The sequence below is a fragment of the Macaca nemestrina genome, chromosome 14 (assembly GCF_043159975.1).
Source record: "Macaca nemestrina isolate mMacNem1 chromosome 14, mMacNem.hap1, whole genome shotgun sequence".
NCBI lineage: Eukaryota > Metazoa > Chordata > Mammalia > Primates > Cercopithecidae > Macaca > Macaca nemestrina.
In genome coordinates this window covers 35,019,433-35,033,466 of record NC_092138.1, presented here as the reverse complement: position 1 = coordinate 35,033,466, position 14,034 = coordinate 35,019,433, and the positions used below count along the sequence as shown (strand labels likewise).

The window sequence follows — 14,034 nt, the reverse complement described above, 5'->3', positions numbered from 1 at the left end:
GTATTTTTTCTGCTAGGGTTTGGTCTGTTCTGTAAATTTCTTTATTTAATATTTTTAATGTCCCTTGCTCATTTCTGTTTTCAATTTTTTCTTGTCAAGACATTTGCCTTCTATTTCAATACTTAGTATTTACTTTACAGCTAATTCTGATTTGTGCTAACCATCATTTCTTCCTAAATTTAAAAAACATTAAGTACTTAATTTTGCTCTCCTACTTTTACACTTTATAAAAATTTTGAAACTGACTTAAACAAGAACTCTAAAAATAGTCTGTCATGCTGATTCAGATCACTGTTTGACATAACTCAGGTGGAGACCTGAGCATTCTCTGTTTGATGCCCTACTGCAACATCCCAACCTGACTCCTCCATATCCTGCTCTTCCTTGTCCGTCACTGCCCTGTGCTCTGAGGCTGACCCTCCACACTGCATTTCCCAGGCTCCCTTGCCCTCTGGCTTCGATGGGGATCAGCCAGAGTGGTTCCCAGCAGGAGTCTAGAGGGTAGAGAGACAGTGAGTTTAGGTATGTGGTCTGGCTATGGCAGTGGTTCCTAAGTCACAGATCCTTTTAGACAGTACCACTTCAATAGCTCCACCTATTGCTGGATCTGGTTAATACTGTTTCTTTCCCCTCCCCCTTTGAGCCTAAAAGAGTTCATGGTCTCCTGCTATTGTCAGCCCCTGGGTGCCTTTTCATCCCTTGAGGTTACCTTAAACCCTGTCCACAGAGAGTACAGAGTTCTTTCATTACATTCTTCTCTGTTAAACTCTTTTGAGGGAATACTGTCTCTACCTTCTGTTGACACTAATCAAACAAAATAATAGTATGTTCGTGTTTTTGTTATAAACAATTTTCTAAAATTTAACAGAAACCTGCATTATTCAGGAACACTAAAAATGTACATTTAAAGTAATGGTTTATTAAACGGTAACAAGTTTTCTAGCAATTTTAGATTGAATTTGATGCTCCCAAACTGCTTTAGATACCTTCCCTAATTACAAATTAAATTTTTGGGTAAGACTTTGCTGTAACTGTGGTAATTAAAAAAAATCCACACTCAACATGAGACAAGTGTCTGTTGACCAAAGAGAAAAGAACGTTCCAGTGTGTTACATGAATTTTATAATAGAGAAGCTGCTTCCACAATAGAATTGATGTCCCCTTGACACTGCCATTGGGAAGGAAAAAATAAAATTAAAAAAAAAAATGATGTCACCGTTCAGATATAGATATTGGAACCTTAAAGAAATTATAGAACTCCAACTCTTATCTTCACCTGGAACATAAATTAAGGTAATATTGGCTTGTGAATACCCATTTTCCTCATATAACAATTAACAAATTTACATCAAACCAAAGTAAAAGATACTGGTTTATTTTATTTATAAGTAGTATATATTGTTTTTAGATGAAAGGCTCTGCTTAAAAAATGTTTTTTTGATACAGTCTTTCTGTTCATCTGTGAAGCTTATTTGGTATATTGGAGTCATTTCTAATCTTTCTCTGGGTTAAAGGCCATAGAAGTTTGCTAGAGGCTAACCGTCTTGATTACAAATTCTCTTTATTGCTTTATTAAGCTTTCTTGTTTGTTTTCTTGTGTATTTACCTCATTCTAAATGGCATGTAACACACAATAGTGTTAGACAGAGCTTTAATATGGACAAATTAATGCAGTTTTCTAGAAAAGCATAATCTAATCTACATATTTTTTCTAGCCCGTCCTATATATAAATTTGTTGCCCTTCTTATTTCTTTATGTCTTTGATAGACTTCCAATAGTTTCTAAGACTTGAGCTTATAGTCATGTGTCTTGTGTAGACTGGGTAATGGAATACTAAGCTTGTATACTTGAAAACGACAGCCTTAAATTCCCCTATCAGCCACCTGTCCCTGCAAAATAATAGTAATAAGAAAGGCCAGCAATAGCAGTTATTTTTCCTTAAAAAATAAAATTTTAAAGTAAAAATATTATGTTTTTATTTTTAAGCCAGCTCTCTTAAGATCTTATCTAACTTGGTTTCTGGGGTTTTTGAGGGTAAAGTTTCCCAACATCCCACTTCTCCTACACTTATCCTTACACTTAGGCATGAATTTGCAAAGCAATGCCTCAGAATGTTTCTGGAAAAAATGTATTAGAATTACATCATATGGCTGAATAGCAGTGTAGTTGAATATGTTGGTTTTCTAATTTGCGTCTTCACATTTGTTTATGTTAAGGATAGAACCCCAAAGAGAATAATACTGGTTTACTTATTCAATGCTTATTAAACAATAACAATATGCTAGCCTCTGTACTATTCAATGAGGATACAAAGGTGAAAAGACAAGGTTGAGTACTTTAATAATATTTGTATGTTCTGGTGGTTCAAATTATTTTACACAGTGCTTTTCTTAGAAGAAGAAATATTTGGATGATGTTCAGTAAACACAAATTTTGTGTTATCTTTGAATCTGTTTGGTAGGTTTATGATGTTAAAGTTCTGTTTAGGTTCAGTTCAAGTATATTTACCAAAGACAAATTAGAAATACAGGGACCATCAGGTTAGGGATTTATTTCATTATGGTAATAAGATGTCATTTGGAATTGGAATTTATTTTACACTTGGTCTGATTTTTAAATTATTTTCTGTGATTTAAATGTCAAATTATAATGTAAAATAATTATTTTCAGTTATGCAACCCAAAATTTGAAGCCACATTTGTTTTGAGGGAATTTTGATTATGAAGACCTCAGAGTATTAGAAGTTATATTGAGTGGGGATTATGCGTAATTTTCCTCTCTTGGAAAATCTATCTGTGATTGTATGTTTTCTTTTTAATGTACATAAGCAAGTAAAAAACACAAGGAGAACTTCAGCTGTAGACCGTGCACTTTAGCATTAGTAACTGCTAATCTACCCGCAAATTTTGGTGAATTTCTTTTTGCACATATTACAATAAAAATTACTACCACCACCTTAAGAGCTGATTAGAGTAACACTTTATTTATTTATTTCATTTGTTTTTTTGAGACAGAGTCTTAACTCTGTTGCCCAGACTGGAGTGCAGTGGTGCGATCTTGGCTCACTGCAACCTCTAATTCGGGTTCAAGTGATTCTCCTGCCTCAGCCTCCTGAGGAGCTGGGATGACAGGTGTGCACCACCAGGCCTGGCTAATTTTTGGTGTTTTTAGTAGAGACGCCGTTTAGCCATGTTGGCTAGGCTGGTCTCAAACTTCTGACCTCCAGTGAATCCACCCACCTCGGCCTCCCAAATTGCAGGGATTACAGGCATGAGCCACCGTGCCTGGCCTGCGTATTTTAATTCCATATTTTGCTTATATTTTCAGTATTTAAACACTTGCGTATTTAAAGACATTAGTATACTTACAAGTAAGGGAAATTCTATTAGATTAGATATTTTAAAACCTCTGAAAATTAATTCATTTCTAAATAATAGTTTGTTGCTATGTACCTTTAATAAATATAGCAATTAGAGCTTTCATATTCAAGAACTGTCAGTTGCAAGGACTGGACACCCTAAAAATGCACAACTCTAAAAGGGAAAAAATCTGCCTGTTGAGCCATATTAATGGGAAGAATAAGTAACCTTTTATAACAGAAGTTATGTAAGGTGAAATAATGATGGCAAGAATTTTGTTTTCTTTATTTTTTAGGAGAAAAACTACTGTAGGAGAGGGAAAATTGCTACTGTGTACCCTTCTAGATTTTTTGGCTGGTCTACGAATTAAATTGACATTAGACAGATTAAAAGGAGAAAAAACGTTTAATTACTCACATATGCACAGGAGTCCCACCAAAATATGAGACTCCAGGAAGCAGCCACATGATTGAGACAGATACTATCTTAAGCTAGAGTAAAGAATAGGAATAAGGATTTGGGGGTACTGGGGAGTGGTAGAGACGAATTGTGGGAAGGCAGGAGGAGGAAATGTGTGGTGAATAAAGGTTACCTTGCTATGCAGATAAAAGTCTCTCCAGTGAGAAAAAGTTATCTTTGAGTAACTCTCTTTCTGGCAAAGATAGATACATTTACTTATAAAAATGTCCTTTACGAATGGGAAATTATACTTTAAGCAAATGGGGAGGCAAAATGCTTTTTTTGCATTGACTGGTTCTCAGTTTCTTTTAGCTCAAAATAATACCTCAAAATGGCATATTTTGGGATGACTTGTTCTGACCCCATCACTACTTGGTGGTAAAATGCTACCCAATGTTATAACATCATGTGGCAGTTTCTTTTAAAAAGTCTTTAAACGTGATATAATTTCCTCAAAGCTTTATGATGTAAAATGAGGTAGCTCAGATATGGAATCTCCAGTGAGAGGATCCCAAAGGCTTTATATCCCCATATGCTATTGTGGGTTGGGGTGCAGTGGAGAAGAAATGCCAGGATGTTTGTGGCTTGATCACATTGAAAACTTAGAGCATCTAATTATTACTCACTTAGAAATCAAATTGTTTTCTGTGGACTTCCTTCTCCAAGGAGATTCAAAGCACTTGCTACAAAAAGGGAAGATCACAGCTTGCTTCTCTGTTTTCCTTCCTCCAGGGAAAACCTTGTGTCACTTGGTTGGCTTAACAGAATTAACTTCTCTTCTTGGATCGCTGGTCATTGTTTTTACGTAGTTCAGTAACTATCAAATACTTTTCACCTGTGATTAAAAGCCTATTGCTTCTGGAGGGTCCCTGGCATGCTGCAGTCCTATGACTGGGCAGCAGGTTTCTCACCTTCCTAAATCTGAGCAGCACAGCCCTGCTGGAGGGTAACCCACACCTGATGTTTCTCCTTTTGTGGTTGGTGAGTGGTAAGGGTGCAGCTGCTGCCCTATCAGCTTTCCCAGAGTCACAGAGAGAAGCTTACACTTGGAAGGGACCTTATTCATTGTCTGCTCCTGTTTTGCTGTCCATCCACTGATATCCTCATCTACCTGCTCTAGTCCTCAGTGTGGTTCAGGCTTCGCTCTACCCATCCATTTGGATTTGGGCCCCAAGCTACAAAGTTCATATTTGCACAGATCTCAGCTATGTCCTTCTTCAAGTTCTATACCTCCCCGTTCTAGTTTTGAAATAAAAGGAAATAAGGAGGAGAAGAAAGTGACCAACGTTCTCAGGGCTGCTTCAAAGCTAGAGATAGAGAAGAGGAACAAGCTCACAAATTCAAGTGTGCTGAGCATAGCTGACACCAAGGGCAGCCAGTGCTCCCTGTATCTTTATGCTCTGTAAATTCAGTGACCTGAGGGCAGCTGGGACAACTGTTTGCAGTGTTCTTGCTTTTTCATTTTTCCTTAGCCACAGTGCATTAGTTTAGGCAGATACCTTCAAGCCGCTGACCATTGCTTGCTTCCTTGCTTCCTTCCGTCTTCCTTCCCTCCTGTCTTCCCTCCCTTTTCTTCCTCCTTTTCTCCATTTCTTTCCCCCACCCTCCATTCCTTCTTTCTTTCCTTCCCTCCCTCCCTCCTTCCTTCCTTCCTGCCCTCTTTTCTTCCTTCTTTCAACAAATATTTGATGAACCCCTATCTAAGGTGATTGGGATACAGAATTGAACTCAGTCACTGCTCATATACAGCCTAGACATTTAGTAGAAATGACAGACAGTATTTAAAGATATACAAAGTGTAAATCGAGCTAAGTGCTATGATGAACACTATAGCTGGATGTAGAGGTCAGGGAAGAGCTGCCTTTGGAAAGAAGTATTTGAATAGAAACGTGAATAAAGTGAGGGGAAAGCCATGTGCAAGATGAGGGTAGTAAGCACACTCACTTCTTTGATCTTACCTGGAATAAAGTCCATGAGCTCATTTCCTAATGGGTTGCCACTAGTAGGCACTAGTAGCCTACAATCTGTTGCCACTAGTAGGAAGCCTACAATTTTGTTTTGTAGCCTTCACATTCATACTTACCACTAAAATATTTGCTTCCAGCATCAAAATTTACTCATGAGAGAACATAAGTTTGGAAGTTAATTTAAACTTTTGATTAAAACTGTGATTTTCAAAAATTCTGCTTTGGTAGAAGAATAGTCTTATGTTTACCTTTATTGCTACTGTGAAGTATGAATCACATTGAAATGTATAATTTTAAGATGGGAATCATGTTGTGATTCTTCAACTCACTGAAAATAAAGTGCCTAATTTTGATGAGCTAAATTGTTCTAGTCTTTGTTGGAGTTGTAGATTTATCCATAGCTGGCTTCTTTCTGTTACATTCAGATGATAATGATAAAATGCGTAATTTCTACCCAGTCTTCCAGCACATGCTAGCTAGAAGACAAAACTATTTTCTGCTAGGCTTTTGCCCTTCTTAAAATGTCTTTATTTATTATTTTTAAATGCCTTCTGGATATAAAGAGTCATTAAATGCAGTTCTAAAACTAACTTTTCATATGTGAAAATGTTTCATTTAAATTATTTTGTTGTGACCTGGCGAGGTGGCTCATGCCTTTAATCCCAGCATTTTGCGAAGCTAAGGTGGGCAGATCACCTGAGGTTAGGAGTTCGAGACCAGCCTGGCCAACACTGTGAAACCCTGTCTCTACTAAAAATACTAAAATTAGCCATGTGTGGTGGTGCATACCTGTAGTGTGCTACTTGGGAGGCTGAGGCAGGAGAATCACTTGAACCAGGGAGGCGGAAGTTGCAGTGAGCCGAGATCACACCACTGTACTCCAGCCTGGGCTACAGAGTGACACCCTGTCTCAAAAAATAAAAAAATAAAAAATAAATCATTTTGTTGTGTTCTTGTTAGTGTCCAAAATCCACTTGAGAAATTCTTTCAGAATTGTAAAGTATAATTAGAAGAATTAGGTTTGCCGGGTGTCATGATTCATGCCTGTAATCCTAGCACTTTGGGAGGCTGAGGTGGGCTGATCACCTGAGGTCAGGAATTCGAGACCAGTCTGTCCTACATAGTGAAACACCATCTCTACTAAAACACAAAAATTAGCCAGGCATGGTGGTGTGCGCCTGTAATCCCAGCTACTTGGGAGGCTAAGGCAGGAGAATCTGTTGAACCTGGGAGGTGAAGGTTGCAGTGAACCGAGATTGTGCCACCTCATGCCAGTCTGGGCAACAGAGTGAGACTCTGTCTTAGAAAAAAAAAAAAGTGTTAGGTTAGAGGATGAACCCTAGTGCATTTCTTAATGTTATCCAATCAAATAAAAAAAAAATCCACCGTTTTTGTCAATGTTTTCATGAAAATGCCTTGGAAAAATGAAAACTATGCAAATTAGGATTAAGAAACTACATCTTGATTTGGTTCTTTGTGCCTATTTCAAGAGACAGGCTTCCAAGTTATTATGCTATCGTATAGCTCAGAGGATAAAAGAAAATGCAAGATCAAGTAGTGAATAGAGATCATTATACAAAGGAATTTGCACTATTTAGAGATGTTCTTAAGTTTAATGCTGCTTTCACCTGCTCTTTTATTATTTTCTACTACATGAGTCAATACTTTCTTGTTTCATAATGAATGTTACTCTTATTTCTTAATGAGCCATGCTCCATAATTCTGCAGTTATTTACACAAATGGTCAGAACTACTGTCCAGGATTTCAGTGACTTATGAATTGAAATCCAGAATTGAAGTACCAGTAATTTACTGAGTTGCTTGCTTGCCAATTATTGTAAATAAATTAATATCATGCCTCAGACTAATGATTCTATAAAGAACATTCAGTTTTTTAGTTTCATATATCTACAGCATGTATCAGTAACTTTACTCAAATCCTAATAAAAGTTTGTCAGCTTAATGTATTTGTGCATGAACTTAACTATCATTAGTTCTCAAATACTTCTCTTGAAAATTGTAAAACCCCAATTATATATTACACCTATTTGAAGATAATCTGTTTGAAGAAAATCTTTAAGTTTTTTTTTTTTTTTGCAAAGTCTTTTTACCACTAGGAAAATCTTAAGTGTAATATTTTGAGTGTAATGTTTGATTGTCATAATGCCTTCTAATAAAATGTAAAACAAAAAAGTCAGACTCTTTCAAGATAGCTTGGGTAGCCTTGCTGCAAAGCCTTGCAGAGTGGGGGCCCCTCTGCCCACTTCCCTCACCCTCATTGCCTTCCCTGAGGCTCCGTTGCAGTCAGCTTCCCCTTGGCTGGTTGTTTAGAAATAGTTCACTGTAGTCTATCTCCGGCAGCAAGAAGAGAGTTAATTAAAAAACAGACATGTTTAAATCACTGATAGAGGGAACTATGGTGAATTTTGTTATAGCATCCAATATTTGAACTTTTTCCTAAATGAAAAGTTACATTTTTTAAAAAAACTTCTCTGTCACGTGGTGGCTCATTCCTGTAATCCCAGCACTTTGGGAGGCTGAGGCGGGTGGATCACTGGAGGTCAGGAGGTCGAGACCAGTCTGACCAACATGGTGAAACTCTGTCTTTACTGAAAATACAAAAATTAGCTGAGCATGGTGGCGGTCGCCTGTAATCCCAGCTACTCAGGAGGCTGACGCAGGAGAATTTCTTGAACCCGGGAGGTGGAGGTTGCAGTGAGCCAAGATTGTGCCACTGCACTGCAGCCTGGGAAACACAACGAGACTCCTTCTCAAAAACAAACAAACAAAAAACTTCTCATAAAAAATCGTCGTGGGAAGTTCCATTCAGTTTATGTTTTCTCCCTCGTTCTTCATTTCCCTGCACCTGAGCCATTCATCTTGTTCTTTCCTCAATGGCTATGTTAGAAACTGGTAAATATGTCTTGCCTCCTCTGCCTTCCCTGCTCACCCTCAGTTCATCAGGAAGTCATGTAGGCTTCCTGCTTTTGCTCCCCAGGAATTAAAGAAATCTTAGTCACAACATCAAAAAATCTAGATCATTTGGCCTTTGAAACTTTCACTTCCTAAAAGTTACTTGTAGTCAACGTGTTTATAGTTCCTTAGGAAAGGAATGTGTATGAAATTTGGTGTTAATAAAAATAGCAACACTAGATAGAACGCTGGGCTAGGGAGATGGTCATTTCTAGAGATTCATCAACTGAAGGAGAATGTATCTCACTATAAGGTAAGAGGCTTTTCTTCCCAGATCATCAAACATCTGGATATAGTTTTCAGTGTTCATTTCCATGAGGGCACAGATTTGTATTTGATTGGCCTTTTTCTTATTGTCAGTCTTAAAAATCTTTAAAATGGAAACCTATTCTCTTTGGAATCAACCCAGAAAAAACAGTAGCTCAACTTTAAATCAGCAAATGGTTAAATATTGTTAGAAAGAAATTACTTAATTCCTTGAGTTAGCTGGTCCTTATTTCCAGCTTATTAAAAATATAGAAACCTCAGCAAAAACTACAAACTAGTAAGAGAATTTCTGAATCTAAAAGATTGAAAATGAGCAGCACAGCTCATTTTCTTACCAATAGGTAAGAAAAAAAAATAAGATTATTAATTCTCTTGTTCTGTGTTTCTCTTTGAGAAGGTCCATATCTGTTGTTGAGTAAAATGACTAATGTTGAGAGACCTTACTAAATTACAGAAGAAACTTCTTTGAGAGGTATAGTAATAAGAAATTACTGTTAGAATTATTTACACTTACCATATTGGGGTTCTACGGCATCATTTAACTGCTAGAGCTTTTTAAAAAAATCCACATATTTCACAGTGACCATAGTAAAAACCAACAAGAGGTATAGGAAATAGAAGGCTTTTAAATGTATTTCGTATTATTATGAGATGTTCATTTTTCCAACCAGCTATTTCTTGTTATTGTGTACATGGTAGGAGGAACAAACAAGGATGTTTATCCTGACTTCACTCACTGAGGGAGAAAATAAAAATGGCAGGGTGAAGTCATCTTATTATAATGTTGCAAATAGTTTTTAAAATCCAGAAATTTTGGCTGGGTGCAGTGGCTCATGCCTGTAATCCCAGTACTTTGGGAGGCCGAGATGGGCGGATCACCTGAGGGCAGAAGTTCGAGACCAGCCTGGCCAATATGGTGAAATCCTGTCTCTAATAAAAATACAAAAATTAGCTGGGTGTGGTGGCATACACCTGTAATCACAGCTACTCGAGAGGCTGAGGCAGGAGAATCACTTGAACCTGGGAGGTGGAGGTTGCAGTGAGCCGAGACCACACCACTGCACGCCAGCCTGGGCAACAGAGCGAGACTCTGTCTCAAAAAAAAAAAAATAAAATGAAATAAAATAAAAATCAATCCAGAAATTTAAATAAAGGAGCATGCCAAAAATACTAATAATAGTTTATTTTTACTGAGTGCTTATTAAATGCCAGTTACTAGTCTGAACATTTTATGTATTCTCTTATTTATGATCACCCAGTAAGGGAATCTAATTATTTATTTCCTTTTAATAGATGAGATAACTGAAGCCCAAAGATGAAAAGCAGCTTGCCTGAGGTCACACAGCTAGTATGTAGGGGATCTCAGATTCAAACCAGGGAGCCTGACTACAGAATCGGAATGCATATCTCCTCCTGCTTCAAATATTTATGAGACATATGCAAAAACTGAGACATGCTACTGTGAGAATGTGAGTTAGCCTTAAGCAATTTGCTTTATGAATAACCATATTATAATTGCACAATAATGATACAGTGAATAGGAAGTGTTAATAGAAGTTTTAAGACACAATTAAAGATAAGTTGCGGAAATAAAGAATACATCCCTCTGGGACTGATTGTCAATGGCAATTCATTTATATCAACATACTAACCTTAAGCAATTAATCAGAATTATGATCATATCTTTATTGTGAACATCTATAACAACTTGACAAATATCCATTTATCCTAAAAGTGCCTCTCTGGAATAGTCCTGAGGAGACCAGATAATATAACTGCTATTACAGTGTCTGAGATTTAAGTGGGAAAAAACCCAAAGGCACAGAAAACTCATTTTGTCCCAGTGTGTTCAGCATGCTTAGCCTTGTTGCTGCCTCACACACTTTCCCCCTCTAGGTCTCATGGTATATATGTCAGAGCTCTAAGAGATGAGTTTAGTGTTGCCCAGGCCAGGCCAACTTCTCCCCTCTGTGCATCCTTGCAGCTAAGGAGATCAGCCTTGAATTGTTCAACTGAGAGGAACATGCCCATCTGTACTTCTGCATGGAAGCGATGAGGGAGGGGAGGTGCATCTAAGTTACCTGCAGGGCTTACCCAGCCAACACTCCTTCCCCTAATTCCTACAGAGAACCTAGTAAGTCACTAGCTTTGAGGTGTCTTGGCTTGCTAAAAGTTTAAGGACAGCTAAATTAGAGAAAGCATCAATACGATTGAACCTATCGGGGCACCTGTGAGGCTGCCTGCTTTGTTTATTGGTTCATCCATGGAGAAGAGCTAGCCTTACTCTTGCCTCAAGGCCACAATCTCTGCCTTTTACTCTGGAGGACAGTCTCCAAAGTGTGTGTCACTGTTTACAGGGCGACGTGGAGAAAGCAGAGTTCGGTCTACTCCAGTTTATCACTGCTTCTGACCAAAGGCCAAAGATGTGGCCAATGTGATGTCATCTTTGTACCCAGAAGCACAGCTCATTACATATGACAAACTAATTTTATGGAATTTTCTGATATGGAGTCAAAGTGTGCTATCCTCAGGAGAAATATTGTGATAATCTAGGTGAAATGAGTATTGCAGCAGGATGACTTTCTTTTCTTATCTTAGCTTTTATTTCCCCAGCAATGTTTTTAAGACATGTTGGCTGTTTTGTGTTCCACTCTAAGAAACCAGATGCCATAAACTGCAATTGACTGAAAGATAAATAATCTTATTTTGACTTAGCACAAATCAAAACCATATCACAGCATACAAAGTTGCCTCAAATCAGTGATTTTAGATAAAGTTAATGATGCTTTATGCTCACACATACATTTAACCATTTAAGTCAAGTTTTTAAAGTCTTGTGACCAGCATCAATTCAGCAAAGCACTTTTCTGGCTATTGGGATGTGCTAGGTATCTTTTAATCGTTCTTAGAAAATCCTGCTGCTTTGATATTTAGGGTGGAGAGACTGAATAGTACAAAAACAAACAAACCCAAAAAAATAAAAAAACCCAAAACCAACCACTAATGTCCCCCTTATTATAATTTTCTGACAATTGAGAATTATGTTAGTAAATAGAACTTTTTTCTTTTTGAAGATTTAGTCATTTTGTGTTTTGAAGACATTTTAAAAATCCCCACTCCAGATATGAAAAGCAGCATAGCTGTAAACTTGACTTGGTATTATTTATCTTTGTTGGCTACACCTGGGTTTGCCTTTTTACACATATTATCTCTAAGTCACACAACAGCCTTGCAAGGTAGGAGTGACTGGGTACACTGGGGAAGCTGCAGTTTGGAGGAATGCCATGGTTGAGATCAGACAATGATTACCTGAAGGAGCCTGAGTTAAAGATCTGGGTCTCTCTGGCTCCAAAGCCACTAACCCCAACTTGATTTGCTGAATTATCAAATGCCAAGGAGAATAAACATCGTTTGTAGAGGAAAGGTGAGAATGATGTGATAGTGTTTGCATTCTGCCCTTGGTCCCTGTGGGGACAGCCAAGGCAGGAAGGGTCTTCAGCCCCCACAGCCTGCCTCTTTGATTCTCTCTGCCTGAGACCACTCTGTTTGGCCACTCCTGTGATCTTTCAAATTTTGAAACTGGTCCAGCATGAGGCTACCTTGATAAATTCTGATAAAAGTGTCACATGTCTAGGTCTTCCTCTGGCAGTCTCTGGTTTTTCAGGGCTAATTTTACATGGAGAAAGGCAAATACACACACACACACACACACACACACACACACACACACACACACACGAACTGAATTAGTCACAGAGTTGAGAATTGCTGGTATTTTAAGCAAAAATACCCTCCCGTCCTGAAGCAGACCAGGGCTGGTATCTGGATTTTAGAACCTTCTAGATAGCCTGCATTGGTTCCTCTGACTCCACTAGATTTCCTCAATGACTGTCTGACCCCAGCGGCACCTTCCTAGTGCTTCTGGACATGATGTACCAACCTTCCTGGGTATTTTTCATTTCAGGCCCCTGGAAATCTCACCCTTGTTCTTCACTCCTCCTTGATATTTCTCCTGGCAGTTCAGGTTTTCTGATGTGCTTTCTGGCTGAGAGTTCCCACAGGTGCTGTCCTTCAGTGAAGGTCCGTTTCACATACTGTGAAGCTGGTTTCTCTACTTTGTCTTTATAATGGCCTTCAGTCATTAGGGAGAATGCCATTTTATCCGGGAGTACAGGCCAACAAACTCCTATCTCTTCCTGTTTTCTTCATGAACTTTTTTTGGGTCACCTACAAAATTCTCAACCCCTTCTGAGAGCGTTCAGTGAATCATTTGCAAAGCAGAGAAGATGAGCATGTCTAGGACTAAGCAATTGGGGTCTTCCTAGATCAGTTACTCCTCTCTGTCCACCTCCCCAGGTTTTCTCTGATGACTCATTATCCAGATGGTGCTGGAGGAAATGGAAAGTCTTTCCAAAGTCTTTTAATGACCCCCTCAAAGCACATGGCATTTTATACATAACCTGACAGGTGGGGGCTGACCTGGCACTATCAGCTAGACCGTCATGTTCTCCTGTAGAACATAAACAATTTCATAGATCAGCACCATCAGACAAGGCCGTGCTGTGACTGTGATGAATAAAGGCATAAAAGAAGGCCATTCTGTAATCATGCCAGAACACTGACAACCACATGAACGTTGTCAAAACCACAGCAATGACCAAGCATCCCCCCATGCTGACTAATAGCAGTGCTACTGCAGCCTTACTATTTATCACTGTTGCCTGCTTTTTTCTTCCTGCTCCTAAGTAAATCTTAAGATATCCCATCATAGAACTATGGCCACTTCAGATAATCTTTGAGCCCTCCCCCAAATATCTAACACAAGTCCATGTCCTATGTTAAGTCCTCTCTAATACTTTCTTACTGAGACACCCCACAGTTCCCCATGGTGCATGTCTTCTTCGTTGCACAAGTCAATAAGCCAACTTTATCAACAGTAGTTATGTTCCTGGTACCTTCAGCTGGAGGATGATGTTGTCAATATCATGACAATATCATAAATAACTAA

At 38.4% G+C, this 14,034-nt stretch overlaps 1 protein-coding gene across 3 annotated transcripts in view; it reads left to right on the top strand.

The window, feature by feature from the left end:
* Window positions 1-14,034, top strand: part of LOC105491856 (plasminogen receptor with a C-terminal lysine) — a 75,390-nt gene that overhangs the window by 30,251 nt on the left and 31,105 nt on the right. The gene's annotated exons all lie outside the window — the stretch shown is intronic.